Source organism: Podarcis vaucheri (genome assembly GCF_965113315.1).
Source record: "Podarcis vaucheri genome assembly, chromosome: W".
NCBI lineage: Eukaryota > Metazoa > Chordata > Lepidosauria > Squamata > Lacertidae > Podarcis > Podarcis vaucheri.
The window spans coordinates 9,935,605-9,954,634 of NC_138757.1; the positions used below are offsets into that span (position 1 = coordinate 9,935,605).

Consider the following 19,030-nt stretch of genomic DNA (forward strand, 5'->3'; position numbering starts at 1 on the left):
TTGGTGCAGGCTGTAGCCATGGACATGCTATGTGATCTGATGGTGAATTTGGGGTGACCCAATGCAAAGATCCTGCTTTGTAACCACGTTTTAAGTGGGGAGGGAAGGAAAAACACAGAAGGGACAAGGAGCACGAGAGGGGTGTGCAGAGAAGCAGCTGGCTAAGAATGCAGGAGAGGGGTTTAACGGGAGGGAGGAAAGGAAGGCAAAAGTCTTCCCCCACCCACCCAAGCCAGCCCCCCCTCTCTCCCTCCCTCTCCCATCTGCATGTTTTCCGGCTGCCTGCGAGTCCCTAAAATGCTTCCCTGGACGCAGCAGCACCGGAGCACGGAGAGGAATTAGAAGGAAGGGCGCAATCCTTTCCTTTCCCCTCTGCTTGCCTGGAGGGGAGGGGATTTGCCTGCTCTTTGTTCCGTTTGAGCAAACAGCAACCGAAACAGAAGAGGGTGGGCAGTAAGACCCTGAGGCAGAATGCAGGAAAGCAACAGCTTACTCTCTCGCACGATCGGATTTTTGCCTGATTTTTGCCCCTGCACTCGGGCCAGTCGACCTCAGGATTTTGGTGTTTCCTAACGTCATCTCCATGTATGAAAAAAATTTATTCCAATCATTAATAAATTTAGTATTTTTCTGATGCCTAATCTTCTGCGTCATTATTGCTAAGTCAATATATTCAATTAGTTTGGTTTGCCAGTCCATAATTGTTGGAATGCTGGGTTTTTTCCAATTCTGCGCTAGCAGTACCCTAGCGGCTACTGTTGCATATTGGAATAGGGTTTGGTCGTCTTTATTGATCTCACTGCCCACCATTCCCAGAAGGAATGCCTCGGGTATTTTTGGGAAAGTATACTTTAGCATCTTTTTTAGTTCATCATAAACGGAGCCCCAGAACTTCTTTACTTCATCACAGGACCACCACATATGAAAGAAGTCTCCCTCTTTCTTCTTACATTTCCAACAGGTCTTATCTCCGGTTTTATACATTTTAGCTAATTTTGTTGGGGTGATGTACCAACGGTACATCATCTTTTCCATGTTTTCTCGGAGCCCGACACATGCTGAGAATTTCATATCCTTGGTCCATAATTTTTTCCATTTTTCATATTCTAAAGGATGTCCTATGTCTATAGCCCACTTGATCATGACCTCTTTGACTTCCTCATCCATAGTATCCCAATCTAATAGTTGGTTATACATTTTAGTTAGGAGTTTAGACTTCCCTTCTATTATTTCTAACTGGAATTTGGATTTGTTTTTACTCATTCCAGCTTTTTTATGCTTTTTTATGTTCATTCCATAAAGAATTAATTTGGTGGAATTGTATCCACCCCGTTAGTTTATCTTTTAACTCTTCGTAGGGTCTAATTTCCCATCCTTTCTCAGATCTTTTCAAGAGTTCAGCATAAGTCCATCTTCTACCTTCCATATTCACTTTTTTGTTTACTAGAATATCTACGGGTGACAGCCATAGCGGGGTATCTTTTTCTACCAAGTTCTTACATCTATTCCACACTTCCAACAGCGCTCCTCTTATGATGTGATTAGAAAACCCTTTGTGCACTCTTCCCTTATCTTGCCATAGGTAGGCATGCCAACCAAATCTAGCATTAAAACCCTCCAAGTCCAGCAGGTCGGTATTGTCCAAAACTATCCATTCCTTCACCCAGCATAAACACGAGGCTTCATAATATAGTTGTAAATTTGGGAGCGCAAACCCGCCTCTATCTCTTTTATCAGTGAGCAACTTGTATTTGATTCTGGCCCTTTTACCCTGCCAGATGAATCTGGAAAGGGTCCTCTGCCAGTTCTTGAACATTGTTGTGCCCCTGATTACCGGGATATTTTGAAATAGGAATATCATTTTGGGGAGGATGTTCATCTTGATGGCGGCCATTCTCCCCTCCCAAGAGAGGTGTAATCTACTCCAACTGTCTAAATCTCTTTTGCATTCCCTCCACGTTCTATTGTAGTTGTCCTCCACCAAGTTTATATTTTTCGTTGAAAGCCAAATACCCAAATACTTAACCTTTTTTGATATCTTTATCCCAGATTCTAATTCAATTTTGTTTTTTGATTGTTCGTCTAAGTTCTTAACCAACATTTTTGTTTTAATTTTGTTCAATTTAAACCCAGATAACCTCCCAAATTCCTCCATTACATCAATGATTGTATTTATCCTCTCTAAAGGTTCTTCTATTGATATTACAAGATCGTCGGCATAAGCCTTGACTTTATATTCTTTTTTGCCTATCTTAATTCCTCTTATTTCCGAAGTTCCTCTAATCTTATTCAGTATAACCTCCAAGACCATAATAAATAACAGGGGTGACAATGGGCACCCCTGCCTTGTACCCTTTGTGATCTTAAATGAGTTTGTTAAGTTGCCGTTAATGATAAGTTTCGCTCTTTGGTTTGAGTAGATTGCTCTGATACCTTCTAAGAATGGCCCTCTTATTCCTACCCTCTCCATACATTTAATGAGGAATTGCCCGGATACATTATCGAAGGCCTTTTCGGCATCTATAAAAATTAGGGCGGCAGGGATATCAATCCTGAGATCCAGATATTCGATTATATTAACTACATGCCTCACATTCTCCTTTATCTGCCTGCCAGGCAAGAATCCGGCTTGGTCTTTATGGATTGCTCTATTCAGATATTTCTTTAATCTATTTGCCATTATTCCTGCAAAGATCTTATAGTCATTGTTGAGCAGTGATATAGGTCTGTAATTTGATATGTTAAGTGTATCTGAATCTGCTTTGGGTATTAATGTGATATGTGCCTCTCTCCACGAGTCGGGTATTTCCCCTCCTTGGAGGATGTTATTAATTACACTACAGAGTACCGGGATCAGATGTTCCTCTAGGGTTTTGTAATATTTTTGAGACAGGCCATCTGGGCCAGGGGCTTTTCCGGGTTTCATTTTCTTGATTGCATCCCTGACCTCTTCCAAAGTTACTGGTTCGTTTAACACTATCTTTTCCTCATCTGACAGATCTTCTTTCCCATTCCTTTCCAAGTACCTTCCTATCTCATTTGTATCTTCTGCCTCTTTCTTTTTGTACAGGTTTTCATAGTATTGGAGGAACTTTCCCTTAATCTCACTGGGATCCTCTATTATTTGATCTTCAAATTTAATTTTGTTAATCACCTTTTGCTTTTGCTTTTTCCTCAATTGCCACGCTAGCAGCTTACCGGTCTTATTTGCTGATTCGAAGTACCTTTGTTTCATCGTCTTTATTCCCCACTCTATTTCGTGGTTCAGCAGTGTTGAGTATTGGGTTTGTAGTAATTTATAGATTTGGTTATGCCTCTCATCCCCAGGGTTTGTTATTAATTTGTCCTCTACTTCTTTTAATTGCTTAACTAACTCTTCCTTCTTTGCTTCTCTCAAGTTCTTCCTATATTTGTTCTGTTGGATCAAAAAGCCTCTAAGGACTGCTTTACTGGCATTCCAAACCACATTAATTTTAGTTTCTTTATGCAGGTTATGGTCAAAATATTCTTTCAGAACCTTCTTTGCCTTATCAGTAATCTCATCCTGTTCCAGTAAATAATTGTTCATTCTCCATCTGTATGGGCCTGGTGCGGTGCCTTTTATTTCCAAAAAAATTGGATTATGGTCCGATAGTGTTCTGGGCTCTATTGTACACCTCCCCGTTCTCAGCGAAAGCTCCCTGGAGACCCAGATCTGGTCTATTCTACCCCAGCTCTGGTGTACTCCAGAGAAATGGGTAAACTGTTTCCCTGTAGGGTTTTTATATCTCCAAATGTCTACTAAATCTAAATTTTCTTGGAGATCGTCAAAGGTTTTTGGAAGTTTCCCCTGCTTCCCTTTCCTTCTTTTTTCACTTCTGTCAATATTTGGTTCCGGGACTCCATTCAAGTCCCCTAGTAAAATTAGTTTATAATTTTCTAATTCTAATATTATTTGTTCCAGTTTTTTAAAGAACTCAGTTTTGTTTGTATTGGGGGCATATATCGATACTACATTGAATCTTTCCCCTTGGTGGGTAATTTGGATCCCTAGGATCCTCCCTTCCTCATCTTTACATATTATTTTAGGTTCCAATTTCTCTTTAACATAGATGACCAACCCTCTCTTTTTATTCACCTCTGAGTTAATAAACTCCTTTCCCAGCTTTTTATTAATCAATATATGTTTGTGTTTTTTGGCCACGTGGGTCTCCTGGCAGCACACCACATCACATTTTTTATTTTTCAAAACTTTCACTATTTTATTTCTTTTTGCTTTCTCATTTAGACCGTTAACATTCCATGTTAAAAAAGTTAAAGACATTATTTAGGAAAGCGTAGCGTTTATATCCGATTTTCAGTTCTTTGTTTCTTCCTCTTCCTCTGTTTCTTCCCCTTCCGCTATACTTTTCCCCTCCTCCTCCTCTCCTTCTCCCTCCCCCTCCCCTCTCTGTAACCTCACCCTCCCCCCTCCCCCACCTCCCCCCTCCCTAACATCCTTCCTATCTGATATTCCATTTTCCTTTTTGGTAAGCTCCTTCTCGTATCTTCTCAGGAACTTCTCTACCTCTAGTGAGCTGGTCAGTTTAAATCTCTTGTCCTTAAAAAAGAAGGCGATTCCCTCAGGGAATTCCCATCTATATTGAATGTTGTTCCTTCTCAGGACACCTATTATGTGTCTATAACCTTCCCTCTTACGTAATAACCTGACCGGGATCTCTTTCAGGACAATTATTGGTCTACCGCCTATTATTAGTTTTTTATGGTAACTTGTTTTAAGTATCAAGTTCCTCATTCCTATTGAGTTAAACATCACTAGGCAATCCCCTATGGGTTTCCTGGTTTTGTTCTGGTGTGTTCTCATTTTAATCCTAAAGGCGTTTTCTATCGTGTACGCGACTTCCTCTTCTTTAATCTCTAACCAGTTTGCTAATTTGGAGATTATTTTTTCTTTAATGTTCTCTTTTGTTTCTTCCTCTATACCTCTAAATTTTAAGTGCATTTGTCTTTGTCGCATTTCAGTCATCGCTATATTGTCCCATATCTGCTCCTGTGATTTGTTCAGCTCTCGCATCTCCTCCTTCATTTTCTCTGTCTCCCTTTTCTGTTCTCTCATATCTTTTTGAATTTTTTTGTTAGATTCCTCAAATGTCTTTGCTTTAACCGTTAGCTCTTGGACTTTCTTTCCAAGCTCTCCTATGGCTCCCTCTATTCTTTTGTCTATCCTCTCTTGCATTTCCTCTAATTTATTTTCTATACTATTTTCGTTCTGCTTAAGCTCCTCCTTGATTTTTAACCACAAAAAATCCAGATCTTTAATTTCTTCCTGTCTAGATATTTTCCTTTCACCTGGTGTTCCTCCTCCCCTTTTCCCATTCTTCCCCTGCATTTTTAATCCTGATTATTCGTTAGGCTTTTCAAGGCTAATTCTCTCCCTTTATGGGCTCACAATCTCCTTATTCCCCTCTATGCGTCCGTCCCAAATAGGCTGTTTAGTTGCACAGAACAGTGCCATCAAAATCCCAACATATTCCCAAACGAAGTACCCAGAGCTTAACAAAGCCCCATATCTTCGGGGTACCAAAATATCAGGGGGGTTGTCCGAGAGGTAAGTATGGGGAGGCAAAAGGGTGGGGGGGGGCCAAATGGGTTATTTATGTAAGCTTTACAAGATAAGTAAAAGAGAAGTCAATAAGGGAGGCAGGTAAAGAGATATGGCAATAGTTGTGCAGAGAGCTGAGCTATTACTGGGTTAGCTGGGGGGGGGAGGGTAGAGACCAAACAAATGGGGGGGTATAAACAGGTGTACAAAAAACCATAGGTAACAATCACTCTAAATCACCAGGGGATGGGGGGGGGGGTTTGTTGCGTCTAATACAAATAGTTATCCGTCTTTAACTTCCTTTATATCGTACAGCACGCTCTTACATCGGCCCAAAAAGTCCCATATGTTAGCTTCATCTCCATTTTCACAGCGTTATGGTCGGAGCAGGTTTTAGGGCAAATTTCCACTTTTCGAGTCTTAGGTGCCAGTCCTCTAGTTATCCAGATTTGGTCAATTCTTGTCCATGTCAGTTTGGCTTCAGAGAAGAAAGTCCCCTCTCTACCCAAGGGGTTCTTTATTCTCCATATGTCAATCAAGTCCATATTGTCAGTCATTTCAAAAAAGGTTTTTGGTAGTCTGCCATCTTTAGTAACTACCTGTCTCTGCGACTTGTCCATATTCAGACAGAGTCTGCTTTAAAGACACAAGATGGCTAATCCAAAATTACAGGAGGCTCTTTGAAATGCGATGACAATTTCAAAGCTCTCAAAAGGGAATTATCAGGACTGGGTGCAGTATGCAGAAGCTCTGCTAAGAAAAGAGGGTCTGTTTAATGTGATATCAGACGCCCCCCCCCCAGCTCCAGTTACCAAAAAATGGGAGGCTAAGGATTCCAAAGCAAGGGGCACTCTGACACTTATTGTGTCCCCTGAAGTGCTATGTCTTTTGCGCGACAAAGCCTCAGCCAAAGAGGTTTGGGGCAGTCTGCAACAGTCATATTTAAGAACAGAGGCGGGAGCTTCTTTGTTCTTTTATGCCAGGTTGCATGATATGGCATTTGCTGATGGAGCAGATGTACGTGCTCACCTCATGGAAATGCAGAATCTAAGGCATGAGTTGCAACAGCATGGAATCACCTTTCCAGAGGCTGTGTATCCCTTCATGATTCTACATTCTTTGGGTTCAAGTTGGGAAGTGATTGACAGCCAGCTTGCTGTTTTGCCTACTGCTCAGCTGATGGTAGCACATGTTACTGCTGTGGTGTTGAATGAAGCGGATCGGCGTAGTGCTAGCTGCATCACCAAGGGGGAGTCCTCACAGACGTCATCCCAGAATGCAGTGGAACCACTAGATGGCGCCAAAGCTTTGAAGGCAGTGAAATGCTACTCGTGTGGACGTCTAGGCCACACGAAGAGGGAGTGCAAACATTCCAAGGCAACAGAGCAGCGCAGCGAAAGCTCAACGTGTGGAAAAGGCAAAGGCAAAGGTCAGAAGTCCAGGACAATGCAACACAAGGCCATGGTCTCACACTACACTCCAAAGGTTGCCACAACCATCTGCGGTGCTACCAGTTGGAAACTGGCCCCCTCGAGAAAAGCTGGCTCCTCTTCCCAGGCTTGTCGGGGCCTGTTGCCGGTGATCTACCCTGGCTGGCATCCTGGCAGACCAGGGAGATCTAGAATAGACGACACCTCCCTTGTGAAAGGTGCACACCCACTTCCCCCTTGCATAGCAGCAGGAGAAAGAGAAACACTCAGAAAGTAGTCGATTTCATTTCTACTTTATTCCTGACTTTACACTGTTCAAAAGCATGTCTTCTCACTCAGAATCCTCCGAGCAACTGACTCAGACTTCCCGGACACAAACAACAGGAAGGTCTCATGTTACACAGAGTACATAACCCTGAGAATCGCCTGGAACATCCTGTCCCACGCTTAGACCCATCATCAAAATAAAAAAAATTTCCTTCCAGTAGCACCTTAAAGACCAACTAAGTTAGTTCTTGGTATGAGCTTTCGTGTGCATGCACACGAAAGCTCATACCAAGAACGAACTTAGTTGGTCTTTAAGGTGCTACTGGAAGGAAATTTTTTTATTTTGACTATAGCAGACCAACACGGCTACCTATCTGTAACTTAGACCCATCATGTGATGTATACATCAAACTGCTTGTTCGCAGCTGCGTAGTACTCATATCATAACACAGAAGACGTCTAGATCTTTCTTCATCATGGACTCGGGAGCGACCCAGCACATCTGCAAAGACAAACACCTGTTTGTGTCCTTTACTCCGCAGGAAGGTGCGATTCATAGAATCATAGAATCATAGAGTTGGAAGAGACCAAAAGGGCCATCGAGTCCAAACCCCTGCCAAGCAGGAAACACCATCAGAGCACTCCTGACATATGGTTGTCAAGCCTCTGCTTAAAGACCTCCAAAGTAGGAGACTCCACCACACTCCTTGGCAGCAAATTCCACTGTCGAACAGCTCTTACTGTCAGGAAGTTCTTCCTAATGTTTAGGTGGAATCTTCTTTCTTGTAGTTTGGATCCATTGCTCCGTGTCCGCTTCTCTGGAGCAGCAGAAAACAACCTTTCTCCCTCCTCTATGTGACATCCTTTTATATATTTGAACATGGCTATCATATCACCCCTTAACCTCCTCTTTTCCAGGCTAAACATGCCCAGCTCCCTTAGCCGTTCCTCATAAGGCATCGTTTCCAGGCCTTTGACCATTTTGGTTGCCCTCCTCTGGACACGTTCCAGTTTGTCAGTGTCCTTCTTGAATTGTGGTGCCCAGAATTGGACACAGTACTCCAGGTGAGGTCTGACCAGAGCAGAATACAGTGGCACTATTACTTCCCTTGATCTAGATGCTATACTCCTATTGATGCATCCCAGAATTGCATTGGCTTTTTTAGCTGCCGCGTCACACTGTTGGCCCATGTCAAGTTTGTGGTCAACCAAGACTCCTAGATCCTTTTCACATGTACTGCTCTCAAGCCAGGTGTCCCCCATCTTGTATTTGTGCCTCTCATTCCCCCCCCAAGTGCAATACTTTACATTTCTCCCTGTTAAAATTCATCTTGTTTGTTTTTGCCCAGTTCTTTAATTTGTCAAGGTTGTTTTGAAGTGTGATCCTGTCCTCTGGGGTGTTAGCCACCCCTCCCAGTTTGGTGTCATCTGCAAATTTGATCAGGATGCCCTTGAGTCCATCATCCAAGTTGTTGATAAAGATGTTGAATAAGACCGGGCCCAAGACAGAACCCTGTGGCACCCCACTAGTCACTCTTCTCCAGGATGAAGAGGAACCATTGATGAGCACCCTTTGGGTTCGGTCAGTCAGCCAGTTACAAATCCACTGAGTGGTAGCAGAGTCAAGACCGCAAGCAGATTCACCAAGCAGATGACGACACGATCTCCAGTCAAGGCTATGGAACAGTTGTTCTTCACAGCTTGGATGCTTCGATACACAACATTCTTTTTGTTCCAGATGCTGCACACAACCTATTGAGCGTCTCGCAGCTGACTGAACAGGACATAGACGTTTCCTTCAAAAAGAGGAAGTGCACCATCACCAAGAAAGATGACTTTGTATTGCATGCTGATTATATTGATCATTTATTTGTATTGCATTATGATGATTCTGTTGATGTTGTGCAGGATGAAACTTGTTGTATTGCAGATACTAACAAGGTTTTGCATGCAGGGTGTATTCATGATTATCACAGGAAACTTGGTCATTTAATCTTTGAGGCAGGTTCCAAAATGCCTGCCTTAGTTGAAGGTATGACTATTAAACCCTGCAGGTACCACATGAAGTGTAAGCCATGCGCAGCAAATAAGGTTAAAATGGCTGCAAAAGGTAAGGTGTCTAGTAGACAAGCTACAGAACCATATCAGGTAGTGCATGCTGATCTCGTTGGTCCACTAGCACCCTCTTTGGGTGGAGCCAAGTACAATCTCAAGCAGAAATCAGAAGCGTTTCCTAGGTTCAAAGAATTCTGTGCTTGGTTGAAAAATGTGCATGATAAACAAGTGAAATGTTTGTTTACAGATCGAGGGGGAGAATTCACTTCTCAGCAGTTTGAAGCTTTTCTGACTGAGAAAGGAATTCAACATGACCTTTCAAGTCCACGGTCTCCTTGGAAGAATGGACTTTGTGAAAGGGCAAGCCAAACATTGCTTCAAGGCTTGAAAACAATGCTGCATGATGCCAATCTCCCAGAGAGTTATTGGGCAGAAGCGCTCGGCTGTTTTGTTTACACTTATAATCACAAATTATCATCTCCGATTGGTTGTACCCCCTATGAAAGGATGTTTGGCAAGAAACCATTCATCAAGCACATGAGAATTTTTGGTTCTGACATGTGGGTTCACACACCACAAAGCTCCAAGTTAGGCAAACGTGGTTTGCATAGTGTCTTTCTAGGATATCAGAAAGGTTCTTACAGAGTAATGATGACTGACACTAATACAGTTAGGCTCACTAAAAGTGTTGAGTACAATGCCAAGTGGGGGGAGAATGTGGGAATTTTCCAATGTTATCCTGATGACAGTGAAGAGACTGAGGATAAACAGCAGCAAAACCCCACACCGTATCTCCGCAGGCATCATGAGCTGCATACAGATCGTCGAAGTATCTTTCCCAAGTGTCCGCTGAGATGTGGGGTTCTATTCTTGCAAGCGGCCTACCCAGGTATCTGGAAATTAACTGCCAAAAAAAAGCTGGATTTCTATTCTCTGCAGCTATCAAAAGGTTGTTCCAATTGTTTCTTTCTGCCTCGAGCTTTTTTTTTTTTTTTTTTTTTTAGGGCTTTATAACTTCTCCTGAGGGTGATAAGACGGTTATTTGGCATGGGGTCATTGGATGCTCTGTATGCCAACCATTCATTATACAGATGGTTCTTGAAGTTTTTGCATTCCTCACCGAACCATTTTTTGTGGAAAAACTGTTTACCATGCTTGGTGGGGGGCCGAGCTAGTGTTGGTTTTAGAAGTTCTACTAAATCGTCATACATTGGTAGAGGCTCATCCGCCTGCATAAGGGAAGCCCTTTTTATTTGGAGCTGATCAGACCAGAGAAGTTCGTTCAACTGCTGGGCCGAATTGGAGGTCCACTTAAGGGCTGTAGGTCTTATCTCCAGATGATCATTTGATAGGTGCACAAAGGAGTGCCTATCAAGTTCGTCAGCCAGAGTCAGGGAAATTTCTAGAGGGAAGTGATCGCTCTCCAATCTTGAAGCCACCTTAAAGCTGGATATTTTTGGGGTAAGGTCAGTAGATATCCATACAAAATCAATAGTGGATGCGCGTGAACCTGACCAATAGGTGAATTCGGCAGGGTAGTCCGAGCTGACTGCCCCATTTAGCAGGAGGAAATTGAGGGCCAGCAAGGTTTGCCTGCATTTGAAACCTGCGTAAGTGGCTATGTTATCTTTGAATTTCCTTGGTAAAAGATCTGTAGTCATAAGAGGTGAAGAAGGGTACTTGCTAAATTTAGAAAATAAGATTTGATCAGTGTGTGACAGGCGTCCATTAAAATCTCCCGCCAACAGAAAAGTGGCTTCGGGGTATTTATCAAAAAGCGTTTCCAATGTCACTTGGATTTCCTGCCATCTCAGATCAACCAAATTTCTCTTATAAACTGGACATAAGTAGATATTGATCAATACTATCGTTTCCTCTGCTGTTTGCAACTTTATAATCAGCATGAGTGACGACTGGATGTCAATTTTTTCCGCCTGAAGATTTATGGCTAAGGAAACAAAAGTAGCCAAGCCTCCTTGAGGTCTACCATGTGATAACGAGTTCTGCATGGCATTCAGTTAGAAGCCCTTGTAACCTGTTAGATAGAAGTCCTCACAGGCCCATGACTCTTGGAATAGAAGGATGTGGCTGCCATTTATATAAGCAACAAATGAAGGATCTGTCAGATTAGATTTAATACCAGCCACATTCCATGATAGTAATGTAAGATGCCGCTTTGTGTTTCCCTCAAGTCATGAATTCTCTTGCGTGGTTAATCCTTGAGAATCCAAATGGGGGTGCACACTGCGTGAAGGGGCAGTAGGGTGAGAAAAAGCAGTGATTTTTGATTGTTTGCATTTCAGATTCAAGTTGTCACATGTTACAGTGGCTGGAGTGAATTTATAGATCGCTGTAAGAGAAAATCTTGGTACGAGTGGGTGTTACTAACCGACAAGTCCATAGACTCGTCGTTTGCCATATGCTCTGTAGTTGCAGGAGTCGTGCCTTGAGGATCGAGGCTTGTTGATGGGAAAGCACTATGTAAGACAGAAGAAAGACATCCTTTTCGGTTAGCTTCCAGTAGCTTGTTTAGCCTTGCCACTGCCTCAGTGTTTGTCCAAAGGGCTACTGGATCTCCCAGTGTCTCTTGCATCGTCATGGTATCAGCACAGGGAATACAGCTATTTTGAGGATTGGAGATCGTTATCGCTGCAGGGGGGTCCACATAGGCTTGTGTCTGCCAATCTTTAGAAGCATCTATAATGGCCAAAGCTGGACCCGTCAAAGCTCTACCCCTTAAGGCAGTCCGTTCTTGCCGGTGGGATGGTCGGCTAGTAAATCGTGGGGAGGGGTTCATAGGAAGGGTCCGTTGCTGCAAATACCGGTCTTAATCCTCAGTCCTCCTTGTAGAACGGCTAACCAAATTTGCTGAGTTTGGGATTTTCCCAATAATGCCCCTACAGTTGTTAAAGAAGCATCTTTGTGGAAAGATTCCAAACCAGTTGAGGCGATTTCGAAGTTTGCTCAAAAGTGCAGGAAGCCTGGGCAAGTCAAACTTGAGCAACAAGCGCTTAAATTTTGGAGTCTCTGGCAGCCATTCTAATGATAGAAGACCACCCTGGGCCAAGTAGGACCTGGTCAACATTCGCAATGAGATCACAGCAGCTTTGCGATTTCTCCAGGCATAATAGGGGAAGCAGGAGTGAGCGATGTTCAAGCATATATTGTTAGGAGTGAGTTGGAGGTTTACTAGCTGCTGCCCCCTACTTAGGCTCTGTGCCTCATGATTATCAGGACCCTGATGATTTAATGGCGGATTCAAAATCGAAGCAGGGATTTTGGTGAAGGCATTTAGTTTTCCCTCTAACATATTGATGGAAGCTGATAGTGCCTTTATTTCGTCAGCCAAGTGCAGGCAATATTTCTGCAAAGTCCTCAGCTCCACTGATCGTACTATATCACATAAAGATTTACGATGAGGATCAGGATAGGGAGAGAGGCCATCTGGGCTGGAGGTCATATCCAACAGCGATTTGTCTCCTGGCAAGGGAGTATTTGAAGTCGTTGCGGGATCATATGGACAATCTACCTGCTTGGAGGTGTTTAAAAGGTTGTTTGGAGTCATTGCAGGATTATGTAGGCAATCTAACAGCTTGGAAGTAACAGGTGATGGAGGCACAAGATTGCAGAAAAACTCCTCCAATGATGAGACAGAAGGCTCTAAGATCTTAGGTGGTGAATCCAGCCCAGTAGGCTTCAAAACCTTAGACATAGGTTCTGAGGCATTAAAGGAACAGTCTTCCACCGAAGAGGTACGGCCACGTTTTAGATTCGTCATGCTAAACCCCTTGAGCGGCTCGGTTATCTAAGAGTCCTTCAAAGGCTAAGCAAGAGCTGGTGGAAGGCCAGGGAAGCGCGGCCAGTGGCTGCCCAAGTTACAGCTAATCAGGTTGATAGTGAAGCTCATTAAGGAGATTTATGGCGCTGGCTTTGCAAGCTTCCACAGGGTGAGTTCCTGGCATTATCATCAAAACATTATCGTGCCAACTTCCAGAAAAAATAGGAGCAGAGTAACTTACAGCATGAACTTGGAAAGGGAGGGGAGCTCCGGCAAGCGCGTCTTACTTCGTCGCCATCTTTCCTTACTCTCCGCAGAGCAGCTAGAGATTTAAAGTGCTGCAGGAATACCTATGTTTTCCTACTTTCCTTTGACTAAATGGACACAGAAGAAGCTTGAAAATAAATTGTGACTATTCTCATATCCCCTCACGAAGGAAGGAAGGAAGATTAACTGAGGAAATTATTTTATATCTAAATACCCTGTGAGGATTAAGCCTCCAAGTGCCTAGGAAATTAACGTCCTGCTTCCCTGATTGGATTATAGTTATATTTGGATTTATATGGATTTGTATGGATTTATATTTGGACTTATATGTTGGATTGAGCCCACAAGAGGCGGAAGAAAAGAAGAGGACAGAAGAGGACCCTCAAATTGAAACAGTATCTGAGTTATTACCAGATGGTCAATCTATGCTGGATTAAACATTTAGGACTGAGTTGATAAATGATGAAAGTTTAGAAGGGGGCATTTAAATTGTGATACCATTTGGGACAACGTCTATATATGTTTGATGTGTGCCATTTCCTGTTTCTCTCCTTTATCTTTCCTTTGAAATAGAAGAAGAAGAAGAGTTTGGATTTGATATCCCGCCTTTCACTCCCTTTAAGGAGTCTCAAAGCGGCTAACATTCTCCTTTCCCTTCCTCCCCCACAACAAACTATAATATTTATAATCTTTTTTTATATAATATATATATATAACATTTTATATACAGTTGATATATGTTTAAAGGGGTGAATTTCAAAATGTGTGGTTAAGATTAGAACTGAAAATCACTGTGAAGAGAAGGGAAAGAAGGACCCCTAGGGGCCATTGTTTAAACTACTGTTGTTTAGTCGTTTAGTCGTGTCCGACTCTTCGTGCCCCGTGGACCAGAGCACGTCAGGCACTCCTGTCTTCCACTGCCTCCAGCAGTTTGGTCAGACTCATGTTTGTAGCTTCGAGAACATTGTCCAACCATCTCGTCCTCTGTCGTCCCCTTTAAACTATAATTGGTGACAAATACGATTTCTAGCTCTCTGGTGTAACTGCTCCCCTAGTGGTGAAAGTATATAACACTGAGTTATTTGTTTAAAAATGTCAGGGGAAAATGGGAAAATTTTGGAGGAACTCCAGGTGACCGAAAACAGTCAAAACAGGAAGAAATTAAGGATTTGGATATCCTTTGGCTAAAAATAAAGGAAGAATTTAAACAAAATGAACAACACATGGAGAAAAAATTGGCAGAAGTGCAAGAAACCCTGGATAAGAAAATAGAGGGAGTGGTGGGGGAATTGTCAAGTAAAATCAAAGATTTAACCGTTAGTTTTAAAACAACAGAAGAGCTAGCGAAACAAACTCAGAAGGAAATTAAGGAAAATAGAAAAGAGACAGATAGAATTAAAGAGGAACTGGTAGAGGTTAGTAAATTGCCTTTTAAGTTTAAATTACTTATTATCCAATTACTCTATAAACACATATATTATCCTTATTTAAACATTTAAACATTGGTTCTTTCATTAGTGTTGTCTAATTTCAATATCATCAGCTCTCATTGCTGGAGCTAACCTTTCCAAATCATGCGAATTTTTATAGTTCATATAACTTATAAAACTTTTGCAAATAGTCCTTAAATTTCTTCCAGTCCTCCTCCATTGCTTCTTCTCCCAGGTCTCGGATCCTGACAGTCATCTCGGCCAATTCCATATAGTCCATCAGTTGCGTTTGCCACTCTTCCAGTGTGGGCAAATCTTGAGTCTTCCAATGTTTAGCTATAAGGATTCTTGCTGCTGTAGTTGCATACATAAAAAACGTTCTGTCCTTCTTTGACACCTTTTGGCCCACAATGCCCAAGAGGAAGGCCTCCGGTTTCTTGGGAAAGGTGTACTTAAACACCTTTTTTAACTCATTGTAGATCATTTCCCAGAAGGCCTTCACTCTTGGACAAGTCCACCAAAGGTGAAAGAATGTCCCTTCAGCCTCCTTGCACTTCCAACATTTATTATCAGACAGATGGTATATCTTAGCAAGCTTGACTGGGGTCATGTACCACCTATATATCATTTTCATAATGTTTTCTTTCAGGGCATTACATGCCGTAAATTTAATACCAGTGGTACATAACTTTTCCCAGTCTTCAGACATAATGTTGTACCCAATGTCTTGAGCCCACTTTATCATGGCTGACTTAACTGTCTCATCCTGAGTATTCCATTTAAGCAGCAAGTTATACATTCTCGATAAAACCTTGGTCTTAGGTTCTAGTAACTCTGTCTCAAGTTTCGATTTTTCCACCTGGAATCCTAATTTTTTGTCCAACTTAACCACCTCATTAATTTGGGCATAATGAAACCAATCTTGCACCTTATCCTTTAATTTTTCATAGCTCTGCAACCTCCAGTTACCTCCAATGTTTTCTATTATTTCCCAATATTTCGGCCATTCGGCCTCCATATTGGGTTTTTTCCGGGCCTTGGCCTCTATTGGTGATAGCCACCTCGGGGTCTTACTTTCAAATAAGTCTTTGTATTTCATCCAGACCATGAAAATTGCTTTCCTGACAATATGGGTTTTAAACATTCCATGTGTTTTTGCCTTGCTGTACCATAAATACGCATGCCACCCTAACGAGTTATTAAAACCTTCCAGATCTAGGACATCTATGTTCTCTAGTAAAATCCAGTCTTTCATCCAGCAGAAGGCTGCAGCTTCGTAATATATCCTTAAGTCTGGCAGGGCAAACCCCCCTCTTTCTTTTGCATCAGTTAGTATTTTAAACTTAATTCGGGGCTTTTTGCCCTGCCAAACAAACTTTGAAATATCCTTCTGCCACTTTCCAAAACATTCCACTCTGTCCACGATCTGCAAGGTTTGAAATAAAAACAACATCTTTGGCAAAACGTTCATTTTTACAGCTGCTATTCGGCCCAGCAAGGAAAGTTTCAAACGTGACCAAGTTTCTAGATCTTTCTTAATCTCTAGCCAACATTTTTCATAGTTATCTTTAAACAGATTCAAATTTTTAGATGTCAAGTTTATCCCCAGGTACTTCACTTTTTTAACCACCGTTAACTCTGTTTCCTTCTGAAACCCCTCTGTTTCTAATGGTGTCAGGTTTTTCCCCAAAACTTTAGTTTTTTGTTTATTTAATTTAAATCCAGCCACCCGACCAAATTCTTGAATCAATTCTAAAACTCTTTTTGTACTAGATTCTGGCTCCTGTAGTGTCAAAACTAAGTCATCTGCAAATGCTTTCAGTTTATATTGTTTCACTCCGACCTGTATCCCTTGTATTTGCCGGTCCTTCCTAATCATATTCAACAGCACCTCCAGGACTGATATAAATAATAGAGGGGATAGGGGGCACCCCTGGCGTGTTCCTTTTTCAATATAGAACTCCTCTGTCACCACATTGTTCACTATCAACTTAGCTTTTTGCTCTGAATAAATTGCTTCTATGCCATTTTCAAACCCCCGTCCCACTCCCATCCCTTCCAAGTTTTTCTTCATAAATTTCCAAGAGATGTTGTCAAAGGCCTTCTCTGCGTCAATAAAGATTAAAACTGCTTTGGTGTTGATATTTGTTTGCAAAAGTTCCAAAATATCTATAATATTCCTAGTGTTGTCAAACAAATGCCTACCAGGGAGAAAGCCTGCTTGGTCCTTATGAATTACTTCATTTAAAACCTTTTTAAATCTACTTGCCAAAATGTCTGCAAAAATTTTGTAATCCACATTTAGGAGTGAGATGGGACGGTAGTTTCTTAGTTGAGTCTTTTCAGTTTCCACTTTGGGTATCAATGTGATGAAAGCCTCTTTCCACGTTTCCGGTGCCCTTCCTCCCCCCATAATCTGATTACACACCTCCAATAGTGGTTGTATCAAATAGTCTTTCAGCGTCCTGTAATACTTGGAGGTAAGACCATCTGGGCCTGGAGACTTGCCTCACTGCATATTCTGAATGGCATCCTCAATTTCCTGTTGTGTTATTTCACAGTTCAAGATTGATCTCTTCTCCTGTGGTAATTCAGGTAAACCATTACGTTTCAAGAATTGATCTATCTCAGACATTTCCTCAGGCCCTTGAGTAAACAACTTTTTAAAATACTTCTGGAAACACCTTCTAATTTCAGCTGGTTTCTGGATATTTTTCCCTTCCACCTCTAGATTGGTAACATAGTTCATTTTTTGTCTTTTTTTCAACTGCCATGCCAGCAGTTTCCCACATTTGTTTGCCGACTCAAATGATCTTTGTTTCATTTGTTTAATTTTCCATTCCACTTCTTGATTTATCAATTTCATATATTGCGACTGGTGGAATTTAATTTCTCGCAGAATCTCTTTTGATTTTGGATTGGATCTCAATCTTTTCTCTCCATCTCTTATCTTCTCTAATATTTTATCCTTTTTTCCATTCCAGAGTTTTTTCTTAATCGTATTTTGTTGTATCAGAAACCCTCTCATTACCGCTTTACTTGCGTCCCAGATGGTTCTTTTTTCCACCGAGGTGTTCAAATTAATTTCAAAATAGTCCTTTAAGGTTTTTTGGGCCTTCTTCACCAACTCTTGATCTCTAAACAGGCTGTCATTCATTTTCCATCTAAAGGAGCCGGCTGGGGTAAATCTCACTTCCATTTTCAGGGCATTGTGGTCGGAGCAAGTCTTTGGGCAGATTTCCACTCTTGTAGTCTTTGGTGCCAGCCCTCTAGTTGTCCAAATTTGGTCGATTCTTGTCCATGACAGGTGGGCCTCAGAAAAGAAAGTTCCTTCTTTACCTAGGGGGTTCCTTGTCCGCCAACTATCAATCAAATCCATATTGTCTGTCAGTTCAAAAAAGGTTTTTGGTAGTCTGCCTTCTTTAGTCAAGCTTTGATTTTGTGACTTATCCATAAGAGTAGAGACCACCCCATTCATATCCCCCATCATAATGATGTTCGAGTAGTCCAGATAGTCCAGCAAAGTCTCATGCAGCTTTTTGTAAAATTCCGATTTCCCCTCATTTGGTGCATAGACTCCTAATATCAAAACTTTTTCTCCTTGCGTTTGTATTTCAATTGCCAGGATTCTTCCTTGTTCATCTTTAAACAAAAATTTCGGTGACAAGTTCTCCTTTGCATAGATCACCACGCCTCTCTTTTTGACTCTGTCTGATGAGATAAATTCTTGGCCTAGTCTTTTGTTAATTAACACTTTCCTATGGAGTCTAGTCACGTGTGTTTCCTGCAGGCAAATTAAGTCCAAATGTTCTCTTTTTAAAATATGGAAGATCTTTTTCCTTTTCTCCGGGGAATTTGCTCCATTAATATTCCAACTGTACAGCTGCAGAGACATCCTGGATCAGTCTGTTGTTTCTATTCTGGGGTGTCCTTCTTTTCTTCCGAACCCGAGGGTGTAGGTGTTGGTACTATTCCAGGCGGTGCCGGCGGCCAAGAGGCTGCTGCTCCCTTCTGAAGATCTTCCCCGTGGTCGTGCAGGAACTTCTGGTTGTCTTCTGTTGTTTTAATTTTAACCTTCTTTCCTTTATAGTTAAATGATAAACCTTGTGGAAACTCCCACCTGTATGATATCCCGTTGCCTCTCAAGAGTCTTGCTAAGTCAGTATAGATAGCTCTAAGATCCAAGAGTTGTTTTGGTATATCCTTGTAGATCTCTGCTTTT

General features: G+C 41.8%; 1 protein-coding gene across 1 annotated transcript in view; it reads left to right on the forward strand.

Annotated features, from left to right (window-relative positions):
- The window catches only part of LOC309523254 (uncharacterized protein), a gene marked incomplete at both ends in the record, with an annotated part of 611,327 nt that overhangs the window by 561,186 nt on the left and 31,111 nt on the right, over positions 1 to 19,030 (forward strand). The window lies entirely within an intron of this gene.